The sequence below is a fragment of the Scomber scombrus genome, chromosome 11 (assembly GCF_963691925.1).
Source record: "Scomber scombrus chromosome 11, fScoSco1.1, whole genome shotgun sequence".
Taxonomy (NCBI): Eukaryota; Metazoa; Chordata; class Actinopteri; order Scombriformes; family Scombridae; genus Scomber; species Scomber scombrus.
This window is the reverse complement of record NC_084980.1, coordinates 15023668-15037530: the sequence shown is the minus strand read 5'-3', so window position 1 is coordinate 15037530 and position 13863 is coordinate 15023668. Positions and strand designations below refer to the sequence as shown.

At 45.1% G+C, this 13863-nt stretch overlaps 1 protein-coding gene across 1 annotated transcript in view; it reads left to right on the top strand.

Moving 5' to 3' along the window:
- eif2b3 (eukaryotic translation initiation factor 2B, subunit 3 gamma) overlaps positions 1-13863 on the top strand; it is a 449880-nt gene that overhangs the window by 235079 nt on the left and 200938 nt on the right. The window lies entirely within an intron of this gene.

Here is a 13863-nt window from a genome sequence, read left to right as displayed (position 1 = left end):
AGATTGCTAATGCATATATTGAAAAAGCTTTAACCTGGCCAGCAATAAAATCAGGATGTTAAATCGTTGCAAGCCTATGGTTTGTTTCTACGTGGATGCTGTAATGTGATGGAAAAGCTTCCTCGTATGCAGGAAATGGACATGCCAAGCAATATGAAAACAGTGGTCTGTAAATTGCCATATAAATATCGTGAAAGATGGAGAGCTGTTGCTCACGATATAATGGAAAAATACAATCAAAGGGCACATTTTGTTGATGTTGTTGCATTTTTGGAGAAACAAGTGACGATCCTTTCTGATCCAATTTTTGGAAATCTTGAACCACCTGTACCACAGAATGTAACTGCTTCAAAACCCTCCAACAAATTCAAAATGCAAACAAAATCATTCAGAGGGAAAGGAAGTAGTTTTGCCACTACAGTAATGCCTGTCAACTCATCTGAAGAAAATGCTCACACAAGCAATGCAAAGAGACAGGACATATTGTATTGTTCTTGCTATACACATGCTCACCTCTTGGATAAAATGCCAACAGTTCCAACGTAAAAAGCATAGAGAAAAGATCCGGTTCCTAAAGGAAAAAGGAAAATGCTTTGGTTGTTTAAAGGTTGGACACATAAGCCGTGACTGTAAGAAACGCTTGGTCTGTGAGGTTTGTGAACAACAACATCCCACTGCACTTCATATTCCAAAGACCAATGTTGAGTCGCAACGCACATCGGAGCCACCTGAGGAAAATCCATCAACTTCTTCCCAGGTATGTGGATGCACAGGGGCCGGTAATGACCGTTGCATTCTCTCCATTGTCCCAGTGCAGGTCAAATCTACAAAAGGAAATGAAATCATTCACACATACGCATTCTTAGACCCTGGGAGTACAGCCACATTTTGCACTGAGCATCTTATGCAGCGATTGAACATCACAGGAAAAAGAACAAATTTTCTTTTGAAAACGATGGGACAGGAAAAGGTTGTTCCCACTTTTGCTGTGTCTGGAATGGAGGTTGCAGATCTTGCAGGAAAACGTTTTTTCCCTTTGCCTGAAGTTCTCACACAGAAGGAGATGCCAGTCACTCCAGACAACATGGTGACTGCTGCTGATTTGGAAAGGTGGCCTTATTTGTCCAAGGTTCACATCTTTTCCATAAAGGCCAATGTGGACCTACTGATAGGAACCAATGCTCCCAGGTTATTGGAACCATGGGAAGTGGTGAACAGTTGTGGACACGGTCCATACGCTATAAGAACAGTGTTGGGCTGGGTTATAAATGGGCCTTTAAATGGAAAATGCAGTAATGAAATGAAGCCTTCCTCTGTTGTGGTGAATCGTATTTCAGTGTCTAATTCGGAAATCATGCTGAACAATCAGTATAAGCATGATTTTAATGAACGGCCTTCAGAGGGCAAAGAGATGTCTAGAGAAGACATAAAGTTTATGGAAATTATGGAATCCTCTGCAACTCTACAGGAAGAGAGATACTGCCTTAGGTTGCCCTTCAAGAGACCGGATGCTCACCTGCCAAACAGCTTTAAAGTAGCAAAGCAAAGGATACTTGGACTCAGGAAAAGGTTTATGAGCAACCCAGAATTTCACAAAGAATATTCAAGTTGTCTACATGATGTCATTGAAAAGGGCTATGCAGAAAAGGTGCCTCTGGAACAGACGCAAGGCAGACCAGGAAAGGTGTGGTACATACCCCACCACGGTGTCTATCATCCCAAAAAGGGTTCTCTTCGAGTGGTGTTGGATGGTGGAGCCACATATCAAGGCACGTCATTGAACAGCGAACTGTTGCAAGGGCCAAATCTTACCAGTTCACTGCTTGGAGTCCTCACTCGTTTCAGACAGGAACCTGTGGCATGTATGGGTGACATCCAGGCAATGTTTTATCAGGTGAAGGTGGCAGAAGAAGACAGAGACTTTCTGCGCTTTCTCTGGTGGCCGGAGGGAGACCTCAGCAAAGAACTAGCAGTCTACAGGATGACAGTGCACATGTTTGGGGCCGTGTCCTCACCCAGTTGCGCTAGCTATGCGCTAAGGAAAACTGCTGATGATAATAGCTCGGACTTTTCTGCAGAAACTGTTCAAGCTGTTAAACAAAACTTTTATGTGGATGACTGTTTGCTGAGTTTGAGCTCTGAGAAGGCAGCAAAGCAACGAGTCAAAGAGCTTAGCGCTCTGTGTAAGAGAGGGGGATTTGTCTTGGAGAAGTGGGTGAGTAACAGTCGTTCAGTGCTGCAGACCATTGCTGAAGATCAGAGGGCAAAGGATCTAAAAGAGCTTGATCTGGATAGAGACAAACTTCCCATTGAGAGAGCTCTGGGTCTGCTCTGGTGCGTAGAGTCAGACTCATTTAAGTTCAAGATGGAATTCAAACAGCAGTCTCTAACCCGAAGGGGGATGTTGTCTACAACCAGCTCTGTATATGATCCTCTGGGATTTCTGTCGCCAGTCACTCTATCTGCTAAGATGCTACAACAGGAGCTCTGTAGAAGAAACTGTGGATGGGATGATGCAATACCACCAGACATCTTGCAGCAATGGGAAGCATGGTTACAGGAGGTCACGCTGTTGTCATTATTCAAAGCTGAACGCTGTTTAAAGCCGGAAAACTTTGGTGACCCCATATGTAGCCAACTGCATCACTTTGCAGATGCCAGCAAAGATGGCTATGGCACTGTAAGTTACATCAGGCTGATGAACTCCAGAGGTGAGGATCATGTTACGTTCCTTCTGGGCAAAGCCAGAGTCACACCTCAGTCACAGGCTGTAACAATCCCAAGATTGGAATTGACTGCTGCCGTCCTAGCTGCCAGAGTGGATGCCATGCTAAAGGCCGAGCTTCAAATCCAGCTGGATGAGTCTGTGTTTTGGACGGACAGCACGTCAGTGTTGAAATACATCAATAATGAAGATCGGCGATTTCACACGTTTGTGGCAAATAGGATCTCAGCCATACGAGAAATCTCAAGCCCTGCTCAATGGAGACATATTGGCACCAAAGACAATCCGGCCGATGTTGCATCACGGGGGATGAAAGTGTCAGAGTTTCTAAAAAATCATAGCTGGCTGCAGGGACCCAGTTTTCTTTGGAAGTCTGAGGCAGATTGGCCAGTAATTAATCATGATGTCAGGATGGATTCTGATGATCCAGAGGTCAGGAAGGAGGCCTATATGAATGTCACTGTTCATGATGCACTGAATGCTACTGATCATCTCATAAGTTACTTTTCATGTTGGAGAAGACTTAAAGTGGCAGTGGCTTGGTTCCTAAGGTTGAAAGGTCATCTGTTGGAGCTCAGTCGTCAGCGAAAGGCCTCTGGACCGCAGACTGGTCAAGTGGGAGGAAAAAGGGCTACTGTTAAACAGCAGAGCAGTGTCCTTACACCAAAGGATTTGGATGAGGTTGAAGCTATTCTGAATGATCGTCCTATCACACAGCTGTCTGACGACCCAAATGACTTGGAACCGCTCACTCCCAACCATCTTCTTCTTCTGAAGGGAAAACCAGCCTTACCACCAGGACTTTTCAAATCGTCTGACATGTATGTGAAGCGGCGCTGGAGACAAGCTCAGTACATGTCAGATTTGTTTTGGAAGCGTTGGATCCGGGAATATCTGCCCCTATTGCAAGAAAGACAGAAGTGGAATCAGAGGAAACAGAGTCTGGCTGTTGGAGATGTTGTTGCCAGTATGGATCCCTCAGCTCCTCGTGGTTCCTGGCTTCTTGGGAAAGTGTTGGAGATTTTTCCTGATGCAAAGGGCATGGTGCGTTCTGTGAAGCTACAGACTAAAAACAGTGTTATTGAGAGACCTGTGACCAAACTTTGCCTGGTACAAGAAGTGTAAATTTGCATTTTCATATACTCATATCATGCTCTTATTATTATTGTCTGTATTGAATTGCCATGTCTGCCGGCCATGACAATTAGGGGCCGGAGTGTAAGAGCAGAATTGCTGTTAATTGTCTTGTGTGTCATGGTCCGATTATGATTGGCGGGTCAGCCTATATAATGTGTAACCTTTTGGGGGCTCGTCAGGTGTTTTCCAACCGGAAGAGGGAAAAACAGTTTTTGACCGCTTCTCTGCGCTGTGCTGCGCTGCGCACGGTATGCTTCATGCGGATATGTATATGAGATAATGTATGACTTAAAAGCATAAGATGTCAAATAAATGGAATTGTTTGCATCTATACTAAAAAGCAACTGGACTCTCATTCATCCGTTATGCAAAATCAAAGCGTGTCAATAAGTTTCCTGTTGAAATGCCTCAGTGGCTTAAAGCATTGGCTTAGCTTCTACAGCTATTTTTCTTCTTTTGTGATTTAAGAACAAATAGGAAATGAAGTTTGATTTTCGCAGTTTGCCGACAGGGCACTTTAACTTCACTCAAGTCCTGAGGTGTGATTCAGATATGAGAGCTGACTGACAGTTTCTCTCAGGGCTACACTGACCTGTGGGACGAACTCATTAGAGAGTTTGTTCTACAATTCATAAAAATATAATTTATAAGAAAAAGTAAAGCTTCAGCCCCAAGAGTTTGCACTGGAATTCATTGCAGAAGCAGTGTGTGTATGTGTTTGTTTGTGTGTATGTGTCTCTAAGCGAAGGAGAATGAGAGAATGTTTGCTGTTTTTGAGAATCCATAGCCTTAATTCAATGCACACACACATGCATGGATGCTCGGTGTGAATTTGATTGAAGTGAATGGAAATCTTTCTATAATGGCAAGTAACTGTGAGACTTTGCTTTGGGTTGTGTAGTTTTGTTTTTGGTCAAAATGTATTTTATCTTATCTAATTTCCGTTCACAAACCGCAGTTCTAAATTAAAAATCTTGTTTACACGTGTGCAGGTGCAGGGAATCATGCAAGCAATTATTTTTGAAAGGGCAGTTTCATAATGAATATATGGTAATGTTCATACCAAACTTCTGCCAGTAATTATCTGCTTTGGTTTCTATGTGCAATATTTAAGATGTTGTCATATGCATAATCATATGGTTTAGGTTAAGAAATTGCTGCTAAATCTCAAGGCTTACACAACATTTTCAAAGCTAATAGGAAACAATAACTAAAAAAAACAGGAAGATCCAGCACTTTAAAAGGACGCACTGATGGCACTATACCTTTTTACCGTTATTATGTTACTGTGTCTGACCTGTTTGTTTGTTTTGTGTGGATGAAGCCAAATCATCACTTAAACTGTGAACCTTTAAGGTAACTTTACAAATAAAGTTACCTTAACCTGACACAACATATCATGGTCAACACCAACATAAAAAGGCTCACAAAATGTTCAGTAATGTTGCTGTTTAAAAACATGCTACTGTTGTACAGTGTTTCTTACATTAGCCGATCACTCAGACTAATGTTCACTTAAGGCACTCTGTGTGAAGTTCTTGTTAACAGGAGACACTAATCAACAGAGATTATGTGGGAGACGGACTGAGATAATAACAAGATCAGAAAATGCAGTGAGGAGATTAATGCAGAAAGATTCAATTACTGTCACTCTGATGCAAATTGAGGCTGACGACAGTTTTAACCACCTATTTTGTTTGAAAGGGTTCAAATTTGACCCGTGTTTGCATTGAAAAAAAAAAAAAAATTATCATTCAGTAAAATGTTTTATCTGCTGTGTGATGTATTTTTCATCCACAACTTACTTTGATGATTGTATCTACCTTAGACCACATTTAACTTAAAATGAACAAATCATTTGTAGTTCAAAAATCACACAATTTATCTATTGTATTGCTTGTGAGGAACAGAACAGACAAAATATACCATGTCTAATGATAAGCGAAATAATTCCCAAAATAACTGTATTTTCTTACATGTTTTTGCATTATTGTTTTGTTAGTTGTGGTATGGGTCAAAATTGTCTGCTTATACTTTCCTATTGAAAAAAAAGGAAAAAAGTCTGATATATGAGCTTTAATTCTAAAAACAACACTTCATTGTGGTTGATCAACACCAGGTGTCATCTCCAGCATGGTGTGTATGTGTTTGCACTGAGCCAGGTGTGTGATGAGATGTGAAAAATAGAGCAAGAGAAAGCCCCAGCCTTTATACTGCAAAACAGCTGGAAGACAGGTGATGTGCATGTGTGTCTGTCTGTGCCTGTGTGTGTCTACTTTTGGGGACAAAGCATATCCAACTGAGGACAAAACCTCTATCCCCGATTTGGAAAAATCTGTAACACGTCCGTTACTGTAGCAACACAACACGGGAGAAGACACCGGGAGGCTCTTTGCCGTCCAAAATTTGGGTCTGAGGTTAAGGTTAGGGTTAGGTTAAGCTGACGGTTAGGGGATAGGGTTAGGGTAAGTTTACAGGACATTAATTTAAGTCAGTGTAATGTCCCATGTGGTGTGCGGTGAGATGTGAGAAATAAAGCATGAAAAAGCTGCAGAATATGCAGCTTATGCAGAATATGTGTATGTGTGTGTGCATGTGTGTGTTTGGGGGTGGGGGAGGGGGTGCATGTGATCATATTTGCAGCATGCCACTCTACAATTGAATTCAAAAGAATGTATTATATACTATTATCATAGGATAATTATTTTAATTACTTACCACCAGGTCAAATTTGACCGATAACAGAACAGATGCTACTTCAAAAAAAATATGCATTTAAAGTAGCCGAATGTAAGAAATATATTCCAAGTAATCATAAAATGGCCCTGATATGTCATCACCAGACATTAAGGAATCATGTTAATTTCAAACACTGATATCACTGACAGTAGTAGTCCAGCCAGAATATTCACAATTGAAAAGCTAAGTGGCAGCCCACCACTCCATCCATCCATCTTCTTTCCGACCAGGGTCGCGGGGGCAGCAGCCTAAGCAGGGAAACCCAGACTTCCCTCTCCCCAGCCACTTCGTCCAGCTCTTCCCGGGGGATCCCGAGGCGTTCTCCTACCAGTGGGACGTGCCCTGAACACCTCACCAGGGAGGCGTCCGGGAGGCATCCTTACTAGGAGGAGCAGCGGGTCTACTCCAAGCTCTTCCCGGATGACCGAGCTTCTCACCATATCTCTTAGGGAGAGCCCAGCCACCCTACAGAGGAAGCTCATTTCGGCCGCTTGTACCCGCGATCTCGTTCTTTCGGTCACTACCCAAAGCTCATTACCATAGGTGCGGGTAGGAACGAAGACTGGTAAATCGAGAGCTTTGCCTTTCGGCTCAGCTCCCTCTTCACCACGACGGATCTGTGCAGAGCCCGCATTACTGCAGACGCCGCACCGATCCGCCTGTTGATCTCCCGCTCCATCCTTTCCTTCACTCGTGAACAAGATCCCGAGGTACTTGAACTCCTCCACTTGGGGCAGGGTTTCATCCCCAACCCGGAGAGTGCACTCCACCCTTTTCCGGCTGAGGACCATGGACTCGGATTTGGAGGTGCTGATTTTAATCCCGGCCGCTTCACACTCGGCGGCGAACAGATCCATTGAGAGTTGTAGGTCACGGTCTGATGAAGCCAACAGGACCACATCATCTGCAAAAAGCAGTGACCCAATCCTGAGGTCACCAAACCGGAACCCCTCAATGCCCTGGCTGCGCCTACAAATCCTGTCCATAAAGATTATGAACAGGATCGGTGACAAAGGGCAGCCCTGGCGGAGTCCAACCCCCACTGCAAACGAGTCCGACTTACTACCAGCTATGCGGACCAAGCTCTGACACCGGTCGTACAGGGAACGGACGGCCCGTATCAGGGGGTCCGATACCCCGTACTCCCGGAGAACCCCCCACAGGACCCCCCGAGGGACACGGTCGAATGCCTTCTCCAAGTCTACAAAACACATGTGTACTGGTTGGGCAAACTCCCATGCACCCTCAAGGATCCTGTAGAGGGTGTAGAGCTGGTCCACAGTTCTTCGACCCGGACGAAAACCACATTGCTCCTCCTGAATCCGAGGTTCGACTATCTGACGGACCCTCCTCTCCAGTACCCCCGAATAGACCTTACCAGGGAGGCTGAGGAGTGTGATCCCCCTATAGTTGGAACACACCCTCCGGTCCCCCTTCTCAAAAAGAGGGACCACCACCCCAGTTTGCCAATCCAGAGGCACTGCCCCCAATGTCCATGCGATGTTGCAGAGACGTGTCAACCATGACAGCCCCACAACATCCAGGGCATTGAGGAACTCCGGGCGGATCTCATCCATCCCCGGGGCCCTGCCACCGAGGAGCTTTTTGACCACCTCAGTGACCTCAGCCCCAGAGATAGAAGAGCCCACACCTGGGTCCCCAGGCCCTGCTTCCTTACCGGAGTGTTGACGGTGCACTGTTTCCCCCTCCTAAGACGCCGGATGGTGGTCCAGAACCTCTTCGAAGCCGTCCGAAAGTCATTCTCCATGGCCTCACCGAACTCCTCCCATGTCCGGGTTTTTGCCTCAGCGACCGCCGCAGCTGCACTCCGGAGTCCCACAGGCCAAAAAGGCCTTATAGGACTCCTTCTTCAGCTTGACGGCATCCCTCACAGCCGGTGTCCACCAGCGGGTTCGAGTGTTGCTGCCACGACAGGCACCGACCACCTTACGGCCACAGCAACGGTCGGCCGCCCCGACAATGGAGGCACGGAACATGGCCCACTCGGACTCAATGTCCCCCGCCTCCCCTGGTACATGGTCAAAGCCTCCCCGGAGGTGGGAGTTGAAACTCTCTCTGACAGGAGACTCTGCCAGACGTTCCCAGCAGACCCTCACAATACGTTTGGGCCTGCCGGGTCTGACCGGCATCCTCCCCCACCATCGGAGCCATCTCACCACCAGGTGGTGATCAGTTGACAGCTCCGCCCCATCTCTTTGCCTGAGTGTCCAAGACATGCGGCCGCAAGTCCAACGACACGACTACAATGTCAATCATCGAACTGCGGCCTAGGGTGTCCTGGTGCCAAGTGCACATATGGACACCCTTATGCTTGAATATGGTGTTCGTTATGGACAATCTGTGACGAGCACAGAAGTCCAATAACAAAACACCGCTCAGGTTCAGATCGGGGGTCCGTTCCTCCAAATCACACCCTTCCAGGTCTCACTGTCGCTGCCGACGTGAGCGTTGAAGTCCCCCAGCAGAATGATGGAATCCCCAGAGGGAGCACTTTCCAGCACCCCCTCCAAGGAGTCCAGAAAGGGTGGATACTCAGAACTGCCGTTTGGGCCATAGGCACAAACAACAGTCAGGATCCGCCCCCCACCCGAAGGCGGAGGGAGGCTACCCTCTCATCTACCGGGGTAAACTCCAACATACAGGCACCAAGCCGAGGGGCAATAAGTATTGCCACTCGTGCCCGGCGCCTCTCACCAGTGGCAACTCCAGAGTGGACGAGAGTCCAACCCCTCTCGAGAAGACTGGTTCCAGAGCCCTTGCTATGCGTCGAGGTGAGGCCGACTATATCTAGCCGGAACTTCGCGCACCAGCTCAGGCTCCTTCCCCGCCAGAGAGGTGAAATTCCACGTCCCTAGAGCTAGCTTCTGCAGCCGAGGATCAGACCGCCAAGGTCCCCGCTTTCGGCCGCTGCCCAGCTCACATTGCACCCGACCCCTTTGGCCCCTCCTACAGGTGGTGGGTCCACTGGAAGGGGGTCCCATGTTTTCTCTTTGGGCTGTGCCCAGCCGGGCCCCATGGGTGCAGGCCCGGCCACCAGGCGCTCGCCATCGAGCCCCACCCCCAGGCCTGGCTCCAGGGGGGCCCCGGTGACCTGCGTCCGGGCAAGGGAAACAAAGGACCATATGTTTCACTCATCATAAGGGGTCTTGTGAGCTACACTTTGTCTGGTCCCTCCCCCCGGACCTGTTTGCCTTGGGTGACCCTACCAGGGGCATAAAGCCTCCGACAACTGATGTAACAAAACCAAAAAAGCCTCATTATGACTCTCAAATACGTCGTGACAACTTGAGAAACTAAACAAGGGTATGTATAGGAGATGCCTTTGAAAGATGGAGATGGCTGAACATTTACGGAGTCAGACAACTCTACACCACTGTCTCTGTCACACAGCACTCAACTCACTGTGTGTGTGTGTGTGTGTGTGTGTGTGTGTGTGTGTGTGTGTGTGTGTGTGTGTGAGACAGTGACGTTCTCCTTTGCTCTCAGACAGTCTGTTCAATGCGGGAATACTACTACTTTATTCCGCCTCGCTGTTATTCATAAAAGTTCAAAACACTGAATGGCGGACAGAGTTGCTCCGTCAGAGAGCTGCTACAAGACGATGTTGTGTTAACTGTGGTGGAGTGAGGTAGAGTGGATGAAGAGGGAGGGCGCGGTGACACTAAGAAGGTGGTGAATCAGATCAATAACACGTTATTTTCTGATTGTTTCACAGCGGTTATGTTCAACAATGAGTAATAATAACATACACATTAGCCGGTCAACTTATACTGTGGGCAGACATCCCAACTCTCCCGGAAGTTCCGGGAGTCTCCCGCATATTGATAGCGTCTCCATGACGCCCGCAAATGAGACGTATTCTCCCGGAATCTGGAGTGAACGAGCAAGAGCGCGCACTAGAGAATGACAGCACGGGTGTGTTTGTGTGACTATAAGTGCAGCGTGCGTGAGAGCAAAGCGTCCTTATAACTCTGTGTTGCCGCTTATTAGACCGATTGCACCCCACCGCCCCCGGACAGACACCTAGTGTAAACCTGGAAATGGGTCAAATTTGACCCAAACACAATAGGAAGGTTAAAAAGAAGAGCTGTTTTTTTCTCCTCAGTTCAGGCTGAGAAAGTCTAATTTGTCTTGCCTTCTGTGTCAAAATGTTGCTATTACACACTGGACAGTACAATTGTGTAATTTTACTGTCCAGTACTGTCCACTGGACAGTAAAATTGTGTAATTTTACTGTCCAGTCATTTAGGAGACACTGCTGACAAGTCTTGCCATTTCAAACACACACACACAATGAAGAAAAGAAGAAAAAAAGGAAGTGCCTTCTTGTACTTTTTGGCTACCCCATGACCACATAAGGTCATGACAGTGTCTGTGTTTTTCTTGTAAGAGTGTCTATCAGACATTTCTATTTGTGGGAAACACCAGTCAAAGTCTGTTTGTAAAAGATAATAGCACAGCAGTTATTACTGTATGTAGCTGTATGTATCTACTTTAACACTGTCTCTGTATATATATATATCTCTGTGATATTTCTATTTTATTAGTAATTTTTCTTAAATTCACATATCCATGACAACATAAAATTCTTTAGCGAGTTTTTACTCCCACAATGTGTTATGTAGCTTCCTCTGTATTTGGTAATACTGGAGAGCACAGAGGAACCTAGAAAGTCCCCATTGATTAAAATGAAGCACTATGGAAAACACCTTCTTTACTGCACAATGTCATCCTTTATTTATTATTCTAGCAGACCCTAATGTATGTTTTTCTCAAACCAAGACAGGAATTTCAACATAATGCCTATTCTCAGAATACAGCATGTGTCATAGGATAACTATGCTGAGATTGTTACATAAATGAATGTTAAAATAGCTTACAATGACTTCATAGTTGGAGTGTGTAATCAGGTCTCCTTGTAAAAGCCTGAAGTTTACATGCCAACATGCCAATAGCTCTTCAGTGATGGCTTTCCTTAAGAGACTGAGAGAGAGCAGACAGGCAACTCCTTATATAGACTAATCATCTCTTTCTCCGTCTTGCTCTCTGCCTGTTTTCTCAGTGCAGAGCCCAAACATTTTACAGGACTGAAAAACAGCAACGGTTTACCTCTGGGGGGACCGGTTTTATTTCTGGACACTTGTCAGATTCCACTACAGCAATCCTTTAGTCACTTTTCATTATAGCTCACATTCAAAAACTCACAGAGTGCACAGTGTTGGGTTAACTCATATTTCACTCTGTGTGTGTGTGTGTGTGTGTGTGTGTGTGTGTGTGTGTGTGTGTGTGTGTGTGTGTGTGTGTGTGTGTGTGTGTGTGTGTGTGTGTCAGTGAGAGTGCGTGTACCTCTCCTCATTGGTAGGACCAGTAGGTTGTGATGATTTATAATACCCTTCTGCATGGCCCAGTAATTCTATGAGGCTTTACTTAATGCTACTGGTAATGTCACAGTCACTTTTTTGCCATCGTGATTGTGTGATCAGTGATCCACTGTGAGCTCCAATGGTCTTTCCTGCAATTTGTTCGACTACAGACCTGAGCTGGATAAAGGGATATATTGTCCCCTTGTAGGTGAGCACAACTGAGAATAGGGTTTTTATAAACCATATCAGAGCTATACATCCATTAGTACAGGGTCAACACAGTATAAATTGAGAGCAAGGTTTCCATGGAGGAAATGGTACGCATATGAGGGTTACTGCAGTGTAACTTGAACATAAGGTATCCTTAGAGAGAAGGGAAGGGTACAATAGGTTTCTTATATGTAAGGACAAAATGCAATTTCCATCAAAAAATAGCGAATAATGAAAAAAAATATTACCTTGAAGTGTGACTGCCAGTGAAGTAGACCTGAATATACATTTTGTTGCACTAGATCAGTGTCTCTGACAGCTTTTTACAGATTATTTCTGGTGTTTTAGGATGATTAAAAAGAGAGTCTGAAGAGAATCTGAGATTTCAAATGATCCCTACAGGTATAAAAGTGTGTATAAAGCAGATGACTTCTACATGAAGGTGTGTCTGCAGTAGCAATTAAAGGCAGGAGAATAAATATACAGTGAAATCATTTTCATATAAACTACTGTAAATAAGGATTTAAGGATTAAAGGATAAGGATTCATCATGGAAAGTGGCGCTACTCTGAGGTCATTAATCAACGCTCGCTCGAGGTGACTGGACACTGAAGTGCCTCAACAGCAGCTGTGATATAGCCTCACTGTGCAACACTGTGTGTGTGTGTGTGTGTGTGTAGGAGGGTGGTTGCTATTTGTCTAAGATGGCTCAGACACACCTGCAGACATGGTGAGGCTTGTCTCATCAATTTTCATGTAACCATGCCTGTAGCTATGAAAAAGCACACAGCATGTTCAGCCAGTCATGGTCAGGAAGTGTGCCTTTCAGGTTTATCAGACACAATGTTTCAATTGTTGAATTTGTAGACAATGCTGTGATAGAAATGACAGAGAGCAAAACATTTAACAGAAGTGCATCGTGGTTATGTGACTTAAACTGTTTTTAGAGTTCATGCATTTGGTCTAATGTATGTTTCTAAGTTTGCATCATACAGCATTTGAGGACATACAATATACCAGTCAATGCACATTCATTTCTAATTTCCCCCCTTTCAGGACAGGAGAGTAGATTGAATTCTATTTAATGTAAGCAGAACACTTAAGAAAAGTTCTTACTTCTTGAATAAAACCCTCTTTTGCTTGACTGAACTGAAAGGGCATTGACCACAATGCCACAGGCACAGAAAGTGTCTGTGTGTTTATGTGTGTGTATACTTCACATGACCTCGTTCATATCACTTATCTACATCTACATTATTTTTAACGCGATGGTACTCACACTTTAGCAGCTTTCATTTCCCCTTTTTATACCAAATTTCACACTTTATAATCTGGGTGTAGTCGGTTTAACCGAGCATCTGATTGAACATTTATTTTAATATCCTAACATGGAGAATTCATTTCAACACACATTTAATAAAGGCTTCTTATGAATTTATTTCACATTTCTCATTCCGTTTACCTAACGTTCTCTCTGTGCTTCTGTCTGACATCATTCAGCATGTGTGTGTGTGTGTGTGTGTGTGTGTGTGTGTGTGTGTGTGTGTGTGTGTGTGTGTGTGTGTGTGTGTGTGTGTTTGAGTAAAATAAAGAAACCACAAGAACCAGTGCGCCATACAGGAAACACATAAGCACAAGACAGAGGGCCCATTCTTACACAAAGTGGGC